Here is a 21,754-nt window from a genome sequence, read left to right as displayed (position 1 = left end):
TATTGTACTCTGGTCAAAAATATAAATATCACCTAGCTCCTCTTTTTTTATTTTCCTTTCTATAAATCTAGTGCTTTTCTTTTTCTTTTTTTTACAGAGACAGAGAGAGTCACAGAGAGTGATAGGGACAGACAGACAGGAACGGAGAGATAAGAAGCATCAATCATTAGTTTTTCGTTGAGACACCTTAGTTGTTTATTGATTGCTTTCTCACATGTGCCTTGACCGTGGGCCTTCAGCAGACTGAGTAACCCCTTGCTCAAGCCAGTGACCTTGGGTCCAAGCTGGTGAGCTTTGCTCAAACCAGATGAGCCAGTGCTCAAGCTGGCAACCTCGGGGTCTCGAACTGGGGTCCTCCATGTCCCAGTCCGAAGCTCTATCCACTGCACCACCGCCTGGTCAGGCCATGCTCACTTTTTATAAATATTCCAGGAATTGGGAAAATATATATTGGTAAGAAATCTATGTATGTGCAGGAACTACAACCAGTCTTCATTAAGAACCTAATGAAAATGGAAAGCTACTGAACACTTCAATGGAGTTATTTTTTCTCATCAAAGGTACACAAAACCTTATTTCTGTAATGCATCTGATTTCTTCTTCTTTCTATAGATCAACTTCTGATCACCCAGCGACTTGAATACCACCACCCCTGTCTGGGAGCAAAGCCTCTGTGACTAATGACCTGAGCACTCCAATACTAACTCCAATGAGTGACCCCAAAACACATTCCTAGGCAAAACAATACAATTGGATCAGGGGTCCAACCTTGCTCCACTCAACTATGGCCAGGAAAAGCAAACTCATTGTTGTAATAAAGACTTTTTAAAGTTCACCCATGGCTAGATCTCTTCTACTTCCAAGAACATGGAAGAACGACACTACCCTATTCCCTTGCAGTTGAGTAAGGGCAAATGACTAGTTCTTCCTGGTAAAGTTACACAATTGTTTGTTAAATGACCCTCCAATATTCTCTTCCCTTCCATAGCAACCAAGAAAGCCATGTGTTCCACAGGTGTAGCTACAAGAGGGCAGACTGAGAGGCTTAATCTCAACTGCCTACTTGATCCAAACTGGACATGGAGTAAAAAACTTTTCACTCTGTCAAGCCACTGAAGTTTGAGCATTTTGTTTATTAATGAGGCATGCTTTATTTATTTCTTTAATTTTAGAGGACAGAGAAAGTGGAAGAGGAGCAGCAAGCGTCAGCTCATACTAGTTGCCCCTTGTATGTGCCCTTTCCAGGCAAGCCCGGGGTTTCGAACCAGTGACCTCAGCATTCCAGGTCAACTCTCTATTCACTGCGCCACCACAGATCAAGAGCCTCTCTACTTTTCTAATATATATTTTTAAAGCTATAAAATTTCTTCCAGGTATAGAATTAACTGTATCCCAAATTTTAACATGATATATACAACTATTATTGAATCCAAACTAATTTCTAATTCCTTTTGTAACTTCTTACTTGACCCATGGGTTACTTAGAAGTGTAATGATTAATTTCAAAGACTTTTCTCATCTTTTGTTACTGACTTCTAACTTAATTTCATTGTGGTCAGATGACACTGTGAATGATTTCAATCATTCGATATTTACTGAGACTTGCTTTATGACCCAACAAATAGGTCATATTCCATCCTTAATGGGTATGTTTCTACACATATTAATTAGGTTACATTTTTCATAGTGTTGTTTAATTTTCTATATCCTTTTTATTTATTTATTTTTGTCTGCAGTGATTACAGTCCCTGATCAAAACTTTTAGGTACTTACACAATGCTTACGATGGGTCAGAGATGGTTCTAAGATATAATATATATATATATATAACTTACATCTGCTCCATGAGGTAGGGACCATTATTCCTATTTTACAGATGAGGAAACAGAGATATCAACTGGCCAAAATTGCTAGCTGCACAGCTAAAAAGAAAAAGAATTGAAATTTAAACCAAAGCAAAGTTCATGCTCTTAACCACTATGTATACATATATTTATATAAAATGATCTTAGGATAAAATGTTTTACCTCAAGTAAAGAAAAATTTTACTGAAACAGTGAGAAAAAAATGGTTAAGAACAATATTTTTAAATCAGGAATGCTCAAGATGTAAATTTTAAAAGACATATAAACATTATACCCTCAGAGCAAACTGTGCAAAAAATATAAATAAAAAAGACTAAAAAAAATAATATTAAATATTAACAATGGTTAGAATGAGATGTTGGAGATATTTTTCCTTTGTTCTACTTTTCTATATTTTCAAAATAATGAATATGTATTAGCTCTATACATAGAGCTAATATCATTTCTTGTAAGATTAGAAGATTAGAAAAATTACAGTGTTCTAGAACCACTGACTGAATTGACAGTGCTCTGTCCTAATGTTCAACTTAAGAGAAAAAAATTGTTAGTAAGACAATGAAAATCACAGAGATAATGGACATAAAAGTGCTCTGCAGCTATACAGGGTACAGTACAAACATCAGTAATTAACAAAGCATCCTAGGACTAGATAAAGTAAAAACTCTTTCAAGCTCTTTCCCTTTTTAAATTTCAATTACTTTTGGCCCTGGCCGGTTGGCTCAGTGGTAGAGCGTCGGCCTGGCGTGCAGAAGTCCCGGGTTCGATTCCCGGCCAGGGCACAAAGGAGAAGCGCCCATGTGCTTCTCCACCCCTCCCCCTCTCCTTCCTCTCTGTCTCTCTCTTCCCCTCCCACAGCTGAGGCTCCATTGGAGCAAAGATGGCCCGGGCGCTGGGGATGGCTCCTTGGCCTCTGCCCCAGGCGCTAGAGTGGCTCTGGTCGCAACAGAGCGACGCCCCGGAGGGGCAGAGCATCGCCCCCTGGTGGGCAGAGTGTTGCCCCCTGGTGGGCGTTCCGGGTGGATCCCGGTCGGGGGGCATGCAGGAGTCTGTCTGTCTCTCCCCGTTTCCAGCTTCAGAAAAATACAAAAATTTCAATTACTTTATAATACCTCATGATTTTAAAATTTATTATCTTTGTTTAAACAAATTTGGAAGACTTGGTTTTTGAAGGGCAAAGATTAAAGTATCCTATACCCCTGAATACTGAACAAAAGGAAGGCAGTAACAAATTGTAACATCACACCCTTTTAGTATCACTGAAAGTTCCCTGATCTGTAATTTAATAAAATGTTGATTCAGTGCTAAAGATAAAAATAGGAAACCTAAATTTAACCCCCAGAAGTGATTTTTAGAAAAGAATTTTTATAACTCCTAAAAAGAGGAATAACTCATTTAAAAATAAATTACACACATAGGTATAGCTAAAAATGTACTTCTCACAGTTAGTGATAAGAATATATGCTGTCTATTTAGGATATGTTTTTCCTTCAGTTACTTTTGCTATTTCTGCAACAGAACCTATGAATAAAGAATGTACAGCTGCCTAGCAGATGTGCACTCTGTGATTAGATTCCATTCTTTTTAGCTTCATTTTGCTAGAGGTTTTAAATTTTTTTTCCATATGGTTTTCGACCTCCCTCAGTTTCTCCTCACATCTTATTCTATTTTTGTCCGTTATTACATAAAAACACATCAAATTTGAAACATCCTAATTTTTTTTTAAGTTTAAAAGATGCAAAACATGAGCCCTGCCCAGTGACTCAGTGGATAAAGTATCCTCCTGGTGCAACAAGGTCATGGGTTTGATTCCCGATCAGGTGTCAGAGCAATCAATGAGTTCACAACTAACTGGAAGAACTAACTGGAACAAGTTGATGCCCCCTGCTCCCCCTCATTTACTTTCTCTCAAATCAATCAAAACACTTCAAAAAAACGTTTTAAAGATGCAAGGATGAAAAAGGGAGGAAGAATATATAGGAAAAAGATGACCACATAACTAGAACAAGACAGCTAAACTTCAAAAACTTTTTATTTCTCTTTTTTTATTTTTCCACTTGTAGCAAGGGTTAGTAACTCCACTTATTGGGCTGAAACTTGGGGTGTTAGCAAAAAACTTCTCCCACACTACCTACATTTGTGAGTTCACTATTTCTATTTCTACTTAAGTAACACTCTCCTTGTCCCCTTAATTCCAAGTTTCTTGTGTTTCAGGTTCAGCTACTCAGGTGTAATGCATGAACAGAATGTCAGCTTTGCTCACCTAATTTCTTCAAATTCTTAAGTTATATAGAAGCATTAAATAGTAAAATTTTTTTATTTTATTTTTTTAATAAACAAATTTTTATTCATTTTAATGGGGTGACATCAGTAAATCAGGGTACATATATTCAAAGAAAACATGTCCAGGTTATCTTGTCATTCAGTTCTGCTGCATACCCATCACCCAAAGTAAGATTGTCCTCCGTCACCTTCTATCTAGTTTTCTTTGTGCCCCTCCCCCTCCCCCTCCCCCCCCCCCCCCCCCCCCCCCCCCCCCCCCCCCCCGTTACCACCACTCTCTTGTAATGTCTCTTGGTCTTGTTTTTATGCCCCACCAATGCATGGAATGATGCAGTTCTTGTTTTTTTCTGATTTACTTATTTCATTCCATATAATGTTATCAAGATCCCACCATTTTGTTGTAAATGATCCGATGTCATCACATTTCTTATGGCTGAGTGTGTTATGTGCCACATCTTCTTTATCCAGTCTTCTATTTTTTTTTACAGTGATTAAGGCCTTTAAGCAAACTCTTGGCCAATACAGCAAGAATCCATAAAAGAGTAGTGTCCTTAACATGTTCACCAAGTCCAAGTTGGCCCCAACACCATTCCAAATCCCTGCAAATGCAACCCGACCCCAGTTCAGTCTGTTAGGAGCTGTCACAAGGAGCAGGAGTCCAGGAAAAGTCCACATCCAGGAAAAGTCCGCATGGCACTGGACTTGTTGTCACAATTCTATACTTTGCAGCTCACGTCCAAGTCCCAATGACCGCTGCTTCTAGCTGGTAATGATTCAGGTAGACTGGAAAAGCCATCTGCAGCATGTGTGGAGATGGAGCTTTTGTTCTCCTCTGCCTGGAGAGATGAGACCAGGTTACTTTTCCCTGGAGCTCTGCGACTGTGGTGTGGTAAAGAGAACCTTGGGATACACTAGCAGTCTCGGTGTGGGTTCTTCAGTGTTCCTTGGTTGAAGCGTCCTCTTAGTTTAGTCCAAAGTTGGTTTTTCCAGATGTTAGTTCTTAAAATTAGTTCATAATCTACTTTGGTTCTGGGAGGTGGATGTTGGTACGTCCGTCCGCCTACTCCAGCGCCATCTTGTCTTCGGTCAATAGTAAGATTTTTTTTAAAAAACTTAAAGACTGTATATACCAAAATGTTTGGATACTATCTTTCAGTAGTATATAAATGTAAGGGATTTTTACTTTTCTCAGGGCATTTCTGTGTTTTAAGTTTGTTTAGTGAGTATTAGTTTTATAATCAGGAGGCAAAAAAGACTTGTTTTGAAGAGAAATTTTCAAGAAAAGAAATTTTAATGTCTATATGACATAATGAATTAATTATATTTAAATAACTTTTATGGAACAATATAAGCAATTTAATACTCCAGAAGACAGTCTCAGTATCATTGATGGGTAAAAACGGATTTCATTTTCCAACCTGTTTGGCTTCAAAAACTGCATTAGCCGAGCTTATTCACTTTCATTTTCAATTGAGACTGCAATGTTTTTAACTTTTTTCTTCTTGAACTCTCACGGGGTAGATTTTAAATGTGTTCTAAGAAACCATGCAAATAACATAATTATGCTATACATATTTCTACGCAATTTCAACAACTTTAAGAGTAACAGCCATGGACCTCACCTGTGGTGGAGCAGTGGATCAAGCATCGAACCTGGAATGCTGAGGTCACCAATTCAAAGCCCTGGCTTGCCTGGTCCAGGCACATACCACAATCAGTGAACTACTAAAGTGAAGCAGCTATGAGCTGATACTTCTCACTCCCCTGCCCCTCTCTCTCCTCTCTCTGTAAAATCAATTAAATTCTTTTTAAAAAAATAAAAGAGTAATAGCCATGGTAAAGTTATAAAATAAGACTTGTCTGTGTTATCAACAATTAAACGTGTGTGTATCAAAAATGAGATACATAATACAACACTAATTTTTAAAATACTTATTTGTAGAAAGGTTTCTGAATAAATGTTTAAAAAACAACTGTATCCCACTGACCTTGTAATATTCTTTTCTCTACAATGCAAAGGAAACATTAGGCAAGTCATAGAGTATCAATCAAAAAGTTACCTATGAAAAGTTTCTAACAGATTTTAAATATTAAAAATAGAAGGCCCTGGCCGGTTGGCTCAGTGGTAGAGCGTCGGCCTAGCGTGCGGAGGACCCGGGTTCAATTCCCGGCCAGGGCACATAGGAGAAGCACCCATTTGCTTCTCCACCCCTCCACCGCGCCTTCCTCTCTGTCTCTCTCTTCCCCTCCCGCAGCCAAGGCTCCATTGGAGCAAAGATGGCCCGGGCACTGGGGATGGCTCTGTGGCCTCTGCCTCAGTCACTAGAGTGGCTCTGGTTACAACATGGCGACGCCCAGGATGGCCAGAGCATCGCCCCCTGGTGGGCAGAGCGTCGCCCCATGGTGGGCGTGCCAGGTGGATCCTGGTCGGGCACATGCGGGAGTCTGTCTGACTGTCTCTCCCTGTTTCCAGCTTCAGAAAAATGCAAAAAAAAAAAAAAAAGTTAATTATTAAAAGTCAATCAAATTTAATCCATCAAATATGTATCTTTAGACCTTTTATGGAGATAATGGTTTATTCCTTTTTTTATTTTTTTAGAGAGGCAGGGCGATAGAGAGATAGAGAAAGAAGAGAGAGAGAGAGAGAGATAAGTAGGGGAGGAGCAGGAAGCATCAACTCCTCTATGTGCCTTGACCAGGCAAGCCGGGGGTTTCAAACCAGGGACCTCAGCATTCCAGGTTGATGCTTTATCCACTGCACCACCACAGGTCAGACTGGAAGTAATGTTTTATACCAGGTACCTTAGGTAACACTACAAGAAACGGGGCAAATTTATCTACTCTATGTGAAGAATATGAAATAAAAGCAGACAAAAAGTAAAAATAAAAGTGTGTGTGTACTATACAACCTCATCTTAAAATAATCCTATTTCATTTGAGAATGAATATAATTCTGTGGTTAAAAACAAGGACTCTGAAGTCAGGCTACATGGGTTCAAATCCCAGCTCTGCCACTTATAGTTGTACAATTCTTGACAAGTTATTTAACCTTTGCAGCCTCATTTTCCTCATGTGTAAAAGGAACTGATAATACCTAGTGAACACCTCACAGAATATTTGTAAGGATTAAATGGATCAATATGTGTAAAATGCTTAAAATAGAGCTAGGCACATACTAAGGTGAATGTACTAGCCATAATCCAAGCAATCCCCTCAATCTTGTATTTCATTGCTCAGATTACTTAAAATAAAACCAACTTACCTTTTTTATGTGAATAATGGCTAAAAATTAAAACTTCAGCCTGACCTGTGGTGGCGCAGTGGATAAAGCGTTGACCTGGAAATGCTGAGGTCGCCGGTTCAAAACCCTGGGCTTGCCTGGTCAAGGCACATATGGGAGTTGATGCTTCCAGCTCCTCCCTACCTTCTCTCTCTGTCTCTCTCTCCCTCTCTGTCTCTGTCTCTCCCTTTCTCTCTCCTCTCTAAAATGAATAAAAAAAAAAAAAAAAAGAAATCTTAAAAAAAAAAAAAAGAAAGCAAGAACTTGTAAAAAAAAAAAAAAAAAAAAATTTAAAACTTCATAAACTCAAAATCTCCTATACTAATAAAATATATTAAACTAGTGCCTTTTATTGAGTACTTTTTATGTAATGTTTTCAAGGTTTAATAAACCCTAGCCATAAAAACTAAGAAATAATATATTTTCCTTAATGTCCAATTAAAAGGTTATCATATAGTATATAAATTTGAAAGTCAGAATTAAATAAAATAAGCTTAATACTAAAATTATATTGAACAAAACTGTAAATACATGTGTAAACAGTTACTAAGATCAGATAGTCATGTATAGCAGCAGGTCCACAAATAATGTTTCGTTTAAGGTCCTGTCATTGTAACGTTGATAAGATGCTATAAAATGTAAGTCCTGTGTATAGCCTTTATTCTAGGGTAAAACTGTTCTATGTCATTTTGCTTAAAGTTGGAGAACTATCAGCAGAAGCAGATTAAGGTTGTTGAGGCCCTGGGCACCGAAGAAAATATTGGACCCCTTAAAAAAAAGAGAGAGAGAAAGACAGGGAAAATAAAAATACATGTTATATTAAAAAAATAATACATCATGATCAAGTGGGATTCATCCCAGAATCTCAAGGATGGTTCAACATACGTAAAACGGTTAACATAATACACCACATCAACAAAACAAAGAACAAAAACCACATGATCGTATCAATAGATGCAGAAAAGGCATTTGATAAAATACAACACAACTTTACGTTTAAGACACTCAACAAAATGGGTATAGAAGGAAAATATCTCAACATGATAAAGGCCATATATGGTAAACCATCAGTCAACATCATATTAAATGGCATATAACTGAGGACTTTCCACCTTAAATCAGGAACAAGACAGGGTTGTCCACTCTCTCCACTCTTATTTAACGTGGTGCTACAAGTTCTGGCCAGAGCAATCAGACAAGAGAAAGAAATAAAAGCCATCCATATCAGAAAAGAAGAAGTAAAGGTATCACTTTTTGCATATGATATGATCCTATACATCGAGAACCCCAAAGACTCCACAAAAAGATTACTAGAAACAATAAACCAATACAGTAAGGTCGCAGGATACAAAATTAACATACAAAAGTCCATAGCCTTTCTCTATGCCAACAATGAAATATTAGAAAACGAACTAAAAAAAATAATCCCCTTCACAATTGCAACAAAAAAAAATAAAATACCTAGTAATAAACATAAGAATGTAAAGGACCTATATAACGAAAACTACAAAGTATTGTTAAGGGAAATCGAAAATGATACAATGAGATGGAAAAATATTCCTTGTTCGTGGGTAGGAAGAATAAATATAATCAAAATGGCCATATTACCCAAAGCAATCTATAAATTTAATGCAATTCCCATCAAAATCCCTATGACATTCTTTAAAGAAATGGAACAAAAAATCATCAGATTTATATGGAACTATAAAAAACCCCGATTAGCCAAAGCAATCTTAAGGAAAAAGAATGAAGCTGGGGGCATTACAATACCTGACTTCAAACTATATTATAGGGCCACGATAATCAAAACAGCATGGTATTGGCAGAAAAATAGACACTCAGACCAATGGAACAGAATAGAAAGTCCAGAAATAAAACCACATATATATGGTCAAATAATTTTGGATAAAGGGGCCAACAACACACAATGGAGAAAAGAAAGCCTCTTCAATAAATGGTGGTGGGAAAACTGGAAAGCCACATGCAAAAGAATGAAACTCGACTACGGCTTGTCCCCTTGTATGAAAATTAATTCAAAATGGATCAAAGACCTAAATATAAGACCTGAAACAATAAAGTACATAGAGGAAGACATAGGTACTAAACTCATGGACCTGAGTTTTAAAGAGCATTTTATGAATTTGACTCCAAAAGCAAGAGAATTGAAGGCAAAGATAAATGAATGGGACTACATCAGACTAAAAAGTTTTTGCTTAGCAAGAGAAACTGACAACAAAATAAACAGCCAACTAAATGGGAGATGATATTTTCAAATAACAGCTCAGATAAGGGCCTAATATCCAAAATATACAAAGAATTCATAAAACTCAACAACAAACAAACAAACAATCCAATAAAAAAATGGGAAGAGGACATGAACAGACACTTCTCCCAGGAATACAGATGGCCAACAGATATATGAAGAGATGCTCATCTTCATTAGTTATTAGAGAAATGCAAATCAAAACTGTAATGAGATACCACCTCATACCTGTTAGATTAGCTATTATCAACAAGACAGGTAATAGCAAATGCTGGAGAGGCTGTGGAGAGAAAGGAACCCTCATTCACTGTTGGTAGGACTGTAAAGTAGTGCAACCATTACGGAAGAAAGTATAGCGGTTCCTCAAAAAACTGAAAATAGAACTACCTTATGACCCAGCAATCCCTCTACTGGGTATATACCCCAAAAACTCAGAAACACTGATACGTAAAGACACATGTAGCCCCATGTTCATTGCAGTGGCCAAGACATGGAAACAACCAAAAAGCCCTTCAATAGAAGGCTGGATAAAGAAGATGTGGCACATATACACTATGGAATACTACTCAGCCATAAGAAATGATGACATCGGATCATTTACAACAAAATGGTGGGATCTTGATAACATGATACGGAGTGAAATTAGTAAATCAGAAAAAACCAAGAACTACATGATTCCATACATTGGTGGGATATAAAAACGAGACTAAGAGACATGGACAAGAGTGTGGTGGTTACCGGGGGTAGGTGGGAGGGGGGGCGCGGGAGGGAAGGAGGAGAGGGGGAGGGGGAGGGGCACAAAGAAAACTAGATAAAAGGTGACGGAGGACAACCTGACTTTGGGTGATGGGTACGCAACATAAGTGAATGACAAGATAATCTGGACATGTTTTCTTTGAATATATGTACCCTGATTTATTGATGTCACCCCATTAACATAATAAAAATTTATAAAAAAAATATGTTAACCACATTTTTAAATAAACAATATTATGTAGTATTAATGTTAAAATTGCACGTATAAAACCAAACTTGGTGTCATTAGAAAAAAGTGTAAAGTTGCAGTTTTTTGGGCCCCTTCAGACGTTGGGGCCCAGAGCACTCTCCTCGTGTGCCTGCCAGTAAATCAACATTGCCTATCAGCAACATTACGTAAAGACTTAATATTCTGGCCTGACCAGGTAGTGACACAGTGGATAGAGCATCGGACTGGGATGCAGAGGACCCAGGTTCGAAACTCTGAGGTCTCTGGCTTGAGCACAGGGTAGCTGGCTTGAGCGTGGAATCATAGACATGACCCCATGGTCACTGTCTTGAGCCCAAAGGTGGCTGGCTCGAAGCCCAAGGTTGCTGGCTTGAGCAAGGGATCACTCGCTCTGCTGTAGCACCTCCTCCGCAGTCATCTCTCCCTCTTCTGGTCTGTCAGTCCCTATCTGTCCCTCTGTCTCTGTCTCACACAAATCTGTATAGTAAGGACTGTATTAATATTCTAATAGCTTTTAGAGAGAAAAGAATGAGGTCTAGTGTCAGAGCTGATATTCATGTAACTAACAAAGGGTCTAAAATTGGCACAAACATGAGAAAGGTTATTTTTCTCCAGTTTCTACTCCCAACTACTCTTGGTCCAATTTCCCTTTCCTACCCCTGAATGACATCTAGAACAATTCCTAGAGCTTTCTAGTAGCTTTATTAGAAAATCCAGTCTGATTTACTACTGCATAAAGTTTAATCTTTAATCTTACAATCCATTCCTTTCCTCTCTAAACTAAAGCTTGGCCCATGGTCCAAGAAAGGGGTGTGGTCTGGTCTACTGGGGAAGGGAAGGAGCCATGAGGGAGAATAAACTGTCTCAATATCTGAGTGCTTTTGTTTGTAGCACTCTGTGGTTGTTACCACTTGACTAATACTGAATGTACTATATGTATTGCAGGGAGCCAAATAATGGCTTTTTTTCTGGGGACAAGCTAGAGCTCTTTGATGACTGAAGGGTGAAGGACTCCAACCTACTGCACATTTATTTCCCTTCTTAAAGCTCTGCATCAGCTCAACCGCTTCTAACTACTTTTGCTCCCTTCTTACCTTCTACATTACCCATTTGAAGTAACAAATTCAAACAAATACAGGCTGTTGCACTGCCACCCACTGTCCATATTGAGACTTGTCTCCAATTTTCTTTATCCCTTGCTCAATAAGCACAGATAAACCAGTCAGTTCATAATGACTATCATCTAGGTAATGAAATGTTTCACTTCATTTTTTTTTTCTTTTTTCTTTTTGGCTAGTATTCCTAACCTTGAGGACTGTTTCTCTTAGACCAGTGGTCGGCAAACTCATTAGTGGAAGAGTCACTCAAGGGGCCAAAGAGCCGCATGTGGCTAGTGAGCAGCAGTTTGCCAACCAGGGTCTTACACCTACCCACCCTTACATTTCTAAGGAAAGGCCACACCAAGGGAGGAAGAAGGAAGCAAAAACTAGTGTTCCTAAAGGCCAACTAGCCACTGCAGGAACACTGTGCAGTTTCCCTCCTCTCCATCTTCAGATGGGTTTCTGTTACATCTTAATAAGCCCTGGAGAGGCTTCAGGCCATTAAAATGGAGTCTTGACTTCATTTTATAGTTAACTCTGAGGGCCTAATCCCCATTCTCATATAACTAGGAAAACTCTGATTCTACTTAATTTTTGCTCTTAGTTATTTGACCCTCAGATTCTTGCGGTATAAAAGAGGGAAAGCAACAAAACCTCCTGGTCAATTTTCCAGAACCACTGGACTACAGAAGTATTATGCAAGTTCAAAAGTTACTATGAACAAAAATAACACATACTGCCCTGACCAGTAACTCAGTTGATTAGAGCATCATCCTGATATATAAAGGTTACCAGTTCAATCCCCAGTCAGGGCACATGCAGAAACAGATCGATGTTTCTGTCTCTCTCTCTTTCTCTCTCTAAAATCAATAAATAAATTGGGGAAAAAAAATGACACACACTTTCAGAAGGTATAGAGATTAGATTTAATTTTCAAGGACACTATACATGCAGATATTCAAAAAAGACAACTGGGCTGGAGCAGGCCAATCTGAGATCATTTGAATTTTATATTAAAAGCAAGTTAGAAACAAGAGAAAAACATTTTAACAAGTACGGATGATGATTAAAGCACTATTTCAGGAAAATAAAACTGACCTCAACTTCTCATACACAAATATTCCCCTTTATTAACATTTATTAAGCATTATTTTCTGTCAAGAACACTGTTCAGTGCTTAACCGCCCTCACTCATTCAGTCTTCACAGTAAGCCTGTGAGAGAGAACTACTGTTTCCCTCATTTAACATATGAGGAGATAAGGCTTAGAAAGATTAATTACTTTGGTGAAAGGTCACAAACCTAGTAAACATAAACTAGTAAAGTACACCATACAATAAATATATAAATAGATAACTAAAAATATAAATAATTCAAGAACCTTTTAAGTTATTTGGAATCCAGATAAGAGAAAACCACTGTAATCACATCAAGATTCCTTTACTCTTTTAAGAAATTAACACCTTCCTGTATAAAAATTTTGCTTAACCTTAACTGACTTTTTTGTTGTTGTTTCTTCTCAGTGATGTGACCAGTGGAACCTGTCACAAACCATGTTCTACTCAAATTGATAAGATGGTTAGAAAAAACAGGTTAACAGTGAATAACTTTAATAAGAATAAAGACTTATTTAGTCAATACAATTAGAGTAATTATGCCACTCAACAAATAGCATTATAATTGTAGGAATATATTCGGGGGGGTGCCTCTCCAATAGTATATTTCATCTAACATTTTTTTTTTCTTTGTGACAGAGAGAGAGGAACAACCAGGGATAGACAGTTCAGAAGGGAGCGAGATGAAAAGCATCAATTCTTCCTCACTGCACCTTAGTTGTTAAATGCTTGCTTTCTCATATGTGCTTGGGGGGCGGGGTGTTACAGCAAAGCGAGTGACCCCTTGCCTAAGCCAGTGACCTTGGTCTCAGGCCAGCAACCTTAGGCTTCAAGCCAGCGAACTCTGGGCTCAGGCCAGTGACCATGGGGTCATGTCTATGATCCCACACTCAAGCCAGCGACCCCGCGCTCAAGTTGGTAAGCCCGCATTCAAACTGGCAACCTAGAGGTTTCGAACCTGGGTCCTCTGCATCCCAGTCTGATGCTCTATCTACTGCGCCACCACCTGGTCAGGCACAAACATTTAATTTTAAGGAATATAATTTGAAAAATGTAGCTTAAAGAAATCTGACATATGCTCTTTATATTTAAAATACTTAACTTTGTTTTTTTAGAGAAACTTTTCTGCTTGTTACCCCTTGCCCTAACAGCCCAGAAACAACTTCTCCTCTACCTTCTTAGGTTCCAAGCCTGGGGGCCTAAAATTTAAACTGACAAAAGACAGACTAGAAAGAAAAAATACAGATTTTTTTTACTTACCAGAGTTTACATTTACTTACCGGAGTTTACATAAAAAGTGACTCAAGAAGGCAGTTAGAATTTAGGACTTATATACCATTTTAATAGGGGAAAGGGAGGAGAAAACGGGCACTTACAGGAAAACAGTTAACGTTCAGGAAAGATAAATGGACCCCTAGGTGAACAGATAGAAAATCTCCCTTTGTGACAATGTCAGTTTAGGTGTGGTACCCACTCTCCCTTTATTCTATTCTCTAATGATGAGAGTTAATCTTCCCTGGTCTCAAACTCTAGAGAGGAAATTTATGACAGCGATTTCTTCTGAGACCCTCTGATTTAGGCAGATAAGGAAGTTCAGGGAGGAACAAAGCCTATTCTCAAATGCCTTCAGTTGAAAAGAATTCTTATGCCACAGTGGCATATTCTATATCCCTTCACCATCAACACATACAGAAAACTGAACACTTACTCTTTACAAAGCACTGAATTAGTCAACAAAACAAATTATTTTGGGGCAAAATTCAGCCACCAAAGAGCTTAGAACCTAAGTTGAAAGTATAAGATAACTTAAACTTTTCATTTTTTGTTTTTTAATATTCTTATAACAAGGAAATTTTTATATTCCATGAACAAAAATAAAAAACAAATGACAAATTACAAAAATATAACGTGCCACCTAGCTTGTGGTACAGTGGATAAAGCATCGACCTGGAATGCTGAGGTCACCAGTTCAAAACCCTAGACCTGGAATGCTGAGGTCACCAATTCAAAACCCTAGGCCTGCCCTATCAAGGCACATACGACAAAGCAATCAATGAACAACTAAAGTGAAACAAGTATCAGTTGATACTTCTCACTCCCCCACCCTCTTTCTTCTCTGTAAAATCAATAAATAAAATCTTTTTTTAAAAAAAGCAACACACCAAAGAAAGAGTTAATATCTATACCTCAAAAAAGAGTTCCTACAAATGAGTAAGAAAAAAATTAACATTTTAGAAAAATAAAGTTTAGAGAAATGCAAAGAGCCAACAAATATATTGTATAAAACCCTGCTCAACCTCACTCATAGTCAAAGAAACACAGATTAGAACTGTAACAATGTTTTTTAAGATGGCAGACTGGCCAAGATTAAAAATGTGTTGTTAGTCTGTGTTGGGGAATTGGGGAGAACACAGTAAAACATTGTTGCTTGGAATGTGAATAGTTGCAAAGATTTTTCAGAGCAGTTTGGCACTACATCAAATCTGCATGGCTTCTCTTACAGTAAATGCATCTCTAAAAATTTCTCCTACAAAATTAGTCTCACAGGATATGTACATGCACCATAGTATTGTTTGTAATGCAAAAACAATAAAAAACAATCTAAATATTCATCACTAGGAATTGATAAATGAAAGTATATTCATAAAATGAAATACTTGGCTACTGCAAAGAATAAGGAAAGCAACATTTACTGACATAAAAAATCCTCCTATAGGCCCTGGCCAGATAGCTCAGGTGGTTCTGATTGTCATTCCAATGTGTAGAGGTTGTTGGTTCGATCCTTGGTTGGGATTCTCAAAGAAAGAAATCCATGTTCCTTCCTCTCCCTCTCCCCTCCACCCTAATAAATAAATTTAAAAAAAAAAAGAACCCTCCTATACATTCAGTGAAAACAAAGTTAAAGAAAAGGATGCATAATATGGCCCCATTTATGGAAAGGGGAAGAGGTTATAAGAAAGAAATAAATGAAGATAAAAGAAAAGAAAGAGGATTGGTAGGGTTACAGAAGACTTTTACTTTCTACTCCATTCCTGTATTGTTTGAAGTTTCAACCACTAATATGTGTAAGTTCTGTAAACAGAAGAAACAGAGTAGGGTTCTATGGTAACATACTGTATACGGTAATATACAGTTACAGAAACTATATTTAAAGTTTCACTAGGTTTGCTCAGTTCCTGAGATTGGCATTAGAGAAGAGAGCAGAGAGGGGCCACGTGGAAGAGAGGAAAAGCAGTCATGATGATGGAGAGCTGAAGGATAAGCCAGTTTGTACGGAGTTTGTGCAGAGAGGAGGAGATGGGAACAGAGATTAAAACAACCTGGAGGTGACGTCAGAAAAATGGTGCTGTGAAGTGCTCCCAATACCTCTCCCTGAAATTTCAACAAAATCAACAACTAGACACAGAAAAACAATCTCAGGAGCATCTGAAATACACATACATCAAACAAAGGTACAATTGGGTGAAAAGGTGGCTGAATATATAATCCACTCTGAAGGAAATAAGAGAATGGAGTATTCTGCTTTCCTTACTGACCTGAGCAAGGGCTGCTTTCACTTGGAACTGAGAGAAGGTGAGGGCTGGGGGCACGGAAAAAGCTGGGTTAGGGCAAGGACGTTCAAGCTAAGGAGAGAGTGTGCCTGCAGCTCAGCCTACACGGAGCTAATGCCAGCGGCAGACCCTGGCAGAGGTGGGTTAGCAGTTACCTTGTTTACTCCTGGTATCCCGGTCACCGAGCGCGGGCAGTGTGCGAGTGGATCCACCTGGTGCTTCGGGCATGGGTGCCTGCGTTCCAGCCCGATGAGCTGGGTTGGAGACTGACCCTCTGTGTGGGCTGTGACCAGAGTTTCTGAATAATCCCGGCTTCCCAGACAACAGCACGGGAAGTACACAAAAGGCTTCCCTACACCCGGACCTGTCTGGGCGCAGCGCCTCCACCAGCCATACAGGCTGACAAAGCACACTCCTAGGGAAGAGAACTGCGGAAGTGGTGGGGGGAAGAGCACACAGCCTGCAAAGTGCTGAGGCATACTAAACATGCCTGAGGCTCATACAAAGACACCTGAAAGGCAATTGGCTCCCAGTCCTGCCTGATTATGCTGGCAGCTCTGGCTGGCAAAGCCTTACCCAGAACCCAGTGTTGAATGCGGATAGAGGGGGGATTTGGCAGCTCTTAGAGCCTCTTGCTCTCCAAGAAGTGGCTGGGGCAACTTCACAGCTGGGTCCCAGGCTGCTGATTCAGGAAGGAGAGATTTGGGGAGAGGCTCCGGGAAAACTGACTCACCCATTGTCGGAGCCTGCAAACACTAACAAGCCCCGCCTACCAACAGGACTGAGGCTTAGTTTATGTCATCACCACAGCAACACAACAGCAAATCTCTGCCTAAGAGTGCCACAGAGGCAGAACCTGGGGTACAGTGCCACCGGCCAAAAAGAGAGAGAAAAAAGAAAAAGGAACAAGATAACTTCTCTTTTTTTTTTAATGTTTTTTTTTTTTATTTATTCATTTTAGAGAGGAGGGGGAGAGATAGAGAGAGAGAGAGAGAGAGAGAGAGAGAGAGAAGGGGGAGGAGCAAGAAGCATCAACTCCCATATGTGCCTTGACCAGGCAAGCCAGGGTTTTGAACCGGCAACCTCAGTGTTTCCAGGTTGACGCTTTATCCGCTGCGCCACCACAGGTCAGGCCAAGATAACTTCTCAAAATCAGAAAAAATCCACAGTCTTCTTAACTTTTTCCATTTTTTTTCCTTGTATTTTTTATCTTTTTCCCCCCCTTCAATCTTGGTCATTTTATCCACTTTCCGTTTTACTCTTTTCTTTTCATTTTTTTTTTTTTCTGAGTGTTATATTCCAAAAAATTTAACTCAACTTTTTTTCTCTCTGCCTTTTTGTTTCTTCTTTTCTCTTTCACTTTTTCTCTCCTTCAAATCTCACCCACAAACAAATTATTTTATTCTGGATTCAAATTATTTCTTTGTGGCATTTTGTGTGCTTCTTACTTTACTTTTTATCTCTTTAGCATTTCCCCCAACTCCAGCTCTCCATTCTACGGTTTTTGTACATTTAACACAACAGAATTTTCATTTTTCACTGCATTTTTTTTCTTTTTCCTCTTTTTCTTTTTTTATTTTCTCTTATACTATTTCTTTCATTCAATCAGCATTTACGAACAAATTATTTTATTCTTGATCCAAATTTTTTCCTTGTGACATTTTGTGGGTTCCTGCCTCGGTTTTTCTTTTCTTCTTTTTTTTCTTGCCTCGTTTTTTGCCTCTGCACCTCTCTGCCAACCCAGGCCCTCCATTCCATGTATTTTTGTTTCACTTAGCACAATAGAATTTTCAGTTTTTCACTGCATTTTCTCAAAAAAAATTTTTTTATCAACTCTTATTAGTGTTATTAACAATACCACTCTCAAATTCCATTAAAGAAAAAAAAATTGAGTATCATGGATACAAAATACAGTGATGTAGCTCAGATAGATGAGAAAAGAATTTCAATACCTTAGAAACCTTGGAGTTAAATAAAAGAGAATTTAAAATTGAAGTCCTAAAAATACTCTGGGATATAGAAGAAAGCACAGAAAGGCAATATAGGGAGCTCAAAATACAATTCAATAAACAAGAAGAATACCTCACCAAGGAAATTGAAACTATAAAAACAAATCAAACAAAAGTGAAAAACTTAATTCATGAACGGAAAAACAAGGTAACAAGCTTAGCCAATAGAACAGGCCAGATAAGAGAGAATTAGTGACATAGAAGACAGGCAACTAGAGGTACTACAGAGAGGAAAGAAGAGAGGCTCAAATTTTTAAAACATGAGATAGCCCTACAGGAATTGTCTGACTCCATCAGAAAGAGCAACATAAGAATAATGGGTATATCAGAAGGAGAAGAGAGAGAAAATGGAAGGGAGAACATATTCAAACAAATAATAGATGAGAACTTACCAAACCTGTGGAAAGAACTAAAGCCTCGAATTCAAGAAGCAAACAGAACTCCGAGTTATCTTAACCCCAACAAACCTACTCCAAGGCACATCATAATGAAATTGGCACAAACCTATGACAAAGAAAAAGTTCTCAAGGCAGCCAGGGAAAAGAAGAATACAACATATAAAGGAAGGCCCATTAGATTATCAACAGATTTCTCAGCAGAAACTCTACAAACTAGAAGAGAGTGAGCCCCAATATTTAAGGTTCTGAAAGAGAGGAACTTCCAGCCAAGAATACTATACCCATCAAAGCTATCCTTCAAATACAAAGGAGAAATAAAAACATTCACAGATACAGAAAAAATGAGGGGATTTATCACCAGAAAACCCCCACTTCAGAAAATACTAAAAGGGGTTTTCCTACCAAACACAAAGAACAAAACAAAATAAAACTACAAGTAAAAGCTCCATCAAGATCGCAATAAAGGCCCTGGCCGGTTGGCTCAGCGGTAGAGCGTCGGCCTAGCGTGCGGAGGACCCGGGTTCGATTCCCGGCCAGGGCACATAGGAGAAGCGCCCATTTGCTTCTCCACCCCTCCGCCATGCCTTCCTCTCTGTCTCTCTCTTCCCCTCCCGCAGCCGAGGCTCCATTGGAGCAAAGATGGCCCGGGCGCTGGGGATGGCTCTGTGGCCTCTGCCCCAGGCGCTAGAGTGGCTCTGGTTGCAACATGGCAACACCCAGGAGGGTCGCAACATGGCGACGCCCAGGATGGGCAGAGCATCGCCCCCTGGTGGACAGAGCGTCGCCCCTGGTGGGCGTGCCGGGTGGATCCCGGTTGGGCGCATGCGAGAGTCTGTCTGACTGTCTCTCCCTGTTTCCAGCTTCAGAAAAATGCAAAAAAAAAAAAAAAGATCGCAATAAAAACAAGATTAATCTGTGACAAAGAAACAAAAAAAGGGAGAGGACAAAGATTAACAGTAGTAAAGGAGGATGGAGTACAGAAGCACTCTGAACATGATATGTATCCTTTCATTACTTAATGGTTACCATCCCTGAAAAAACCACCACAGAAGTACAGGGCTTGAAAAAAGAAGTAACAGAGAAAAGAAATATGGATTACAACCAAACAAAGACAAATGATAGAAAAATAAAAAAGAAGAACCAAACAAGATACAAAACTATCAGAAAGCAATATATAAAATGGCAATAGGAAACCCTCAAATGTCAGTAATTACACTAAACGTAAATGGATTGAACTCACCAATAAAAAGACACAGAGTAGCAGCAGAATGGATTAAAAAGAAAATCCAACTGTATGCTGCCTACAAGAAACACATCTAAGCTACAAAGATAAAAACAAATTTAAAGTGAAAGGTTGGAAAACAATAGTCCAAGCAAATAACATCCAAAAAAAACCAAGTATAGCAATACTCATATCTAACAATGCTGACTACAAGACAGCAAAGGTAATCAGAGACAAAAACGGTAATTTCATAATGATAAAGGAGACATTCAATCAAGAAGACATAAAACTTCTTAATATATATGACCCAAACCAAGGAGCAACAAAATATATAAGACAGCTACTGACTGACCTAAAAATAAAAACCAACAAAAATACAATCATACTTGAAGACCTCAATACAACGCTGATGGTTCTAAATCATTCATCCAAACAGAAAATCAATAAAGAAATATTGGCCTTAAATGAAACACTAGAACAATTGAATATGACAGACATCTCAGGACATTTCATCCCAAAGTGCCAGAGTATACATTTTTCTCTAGTGTACATGAAACATTCTCAAGAATTGATCATATGTTGGGCCACAAAAATAACATCAACAAATTCAGAAAGACTGAAATTATACCAAGCATATTTTCTGATCATAAAGCCTTGAACTAAAATTAAACTGCAAAAAGGAGGTAAACCCACAAAAACGTGGAAACTAAACAACATACTTCTAAAAAATGAGTGGGTCAAAGAAGAAATAAAAGCAGAGATCAAAAGCTATATACAGACAAATGAAAATGACAATACAACATATCAGAATCTCTGGGATGCAGCAAAAGCAGTAATAAGAGGGAAGTTCATATCACAACAGGCCTATATGAACAAACAAGAGAGAGCCCAAGTTTACCACTTAACTGAACTAGAGAAAGGAACTATAAAAAGAAGAACAAAAACAACCCAAAACCAGCAGAAGAAAGGAAATATTAAAGATTAGAGCAGAAATAAACAAAATAGAGAACACAAAAACTATAGAAAAAATTAATAAAATACGGAGCTGGTTCTTTGAAAAGTTCAACAAAATTGACAAACCCTTGGCAAGACTCACCAAGGAAAAAAGAGAAAGGACTCATATACACAAAATCAAAAATGAAAGAGGAGAAATTACCACAGATATCACAGATATACAAAGAATTATTATAGTATATTATGAAAAACTATATGCCACCAAATTTAACAATATGCAAGAAATGGATAAATTCCTAGAATAATACAATCTTCCTAGACTGAGTCATAAAGAAGCAGAAAGCCTAAACAGACCCATAAGCAGGGAGGAAATAGAAACAACTATTAAAAACCTCCCCAAAAATAAAAGTCCAGGCCCAGACAGCTATACTAGTGAATTCTATCAAACATTCAAAGAAGACTTGGTTCCTATTCTACTCAAACTCTTCCAAAAAATTAAAGAAGAAGCAATACTGCCAAACACATTTTATGAGGCCAACATAACCCTCATACTGAAACCTGGCAAGGACAACACAAAAAAAGAAAACTACAGACCAGTATCTCTAATGAATACAGATGCTAAAATACTAAACAAAATACTAGCAAATTGACTACAACAACACATTAAAAAAATAATTCATCATGATCAAGTGGGATTCATCCCAGAATCTCAAGGATGGTTCAACATACGTAA

General features: G+C 38.4%; 1 protein-coding gene across 4 annotated transcripts in view; it reads right to left on the bottom strand.

Annotated features, from left to right (window-relative positions):
• The window catches only part of BMPR1A (bone morphogenetic protein receptor type 1A), a 211,867-nt gene that overhangs the window by 172,429 nt on the left and 17,684 nt on the right, over window positions 1–21,754 (bottom strand). Inside the window, exon 2 of one of the 4 annotated variants that reach the window (XM_066242038.1) lies at window positions 1,836–1,922. The exons of the other annotated variants lie outside the window; for them this stretch is intronic. The gene's annotated coding sequence lies outside the window, so the exon portion shown is untranslated. The remainder of the gene's footprint in view (window positions 1–1,835; window positions 1,923–21,754) is intronic. 4 annotated transcript variants of the gene reach the window in all.

The sequence above is a fragment of the Saccopteryx bilineata genome, chromosome 9, assembly GCF_036850765.1.
Source record: "Saccopteryx bilineata isolate mSacBil1 chromosome 9, mSacBil1_pri_phased_curated, whole genome shotgun sequence".
Taxonomy (NCBI): Eukaryota; Metazoa; Chordata; class Mammalia; order Chiroptera; family Emballonuridae; genus Saccopteryx; species Saccopteryx bilineata.
The sequence above is the reverse complement of the archived record's forward strand: the minus strand, read 5'-3'. Positions and strand labels throughout refer to the sequence as shown.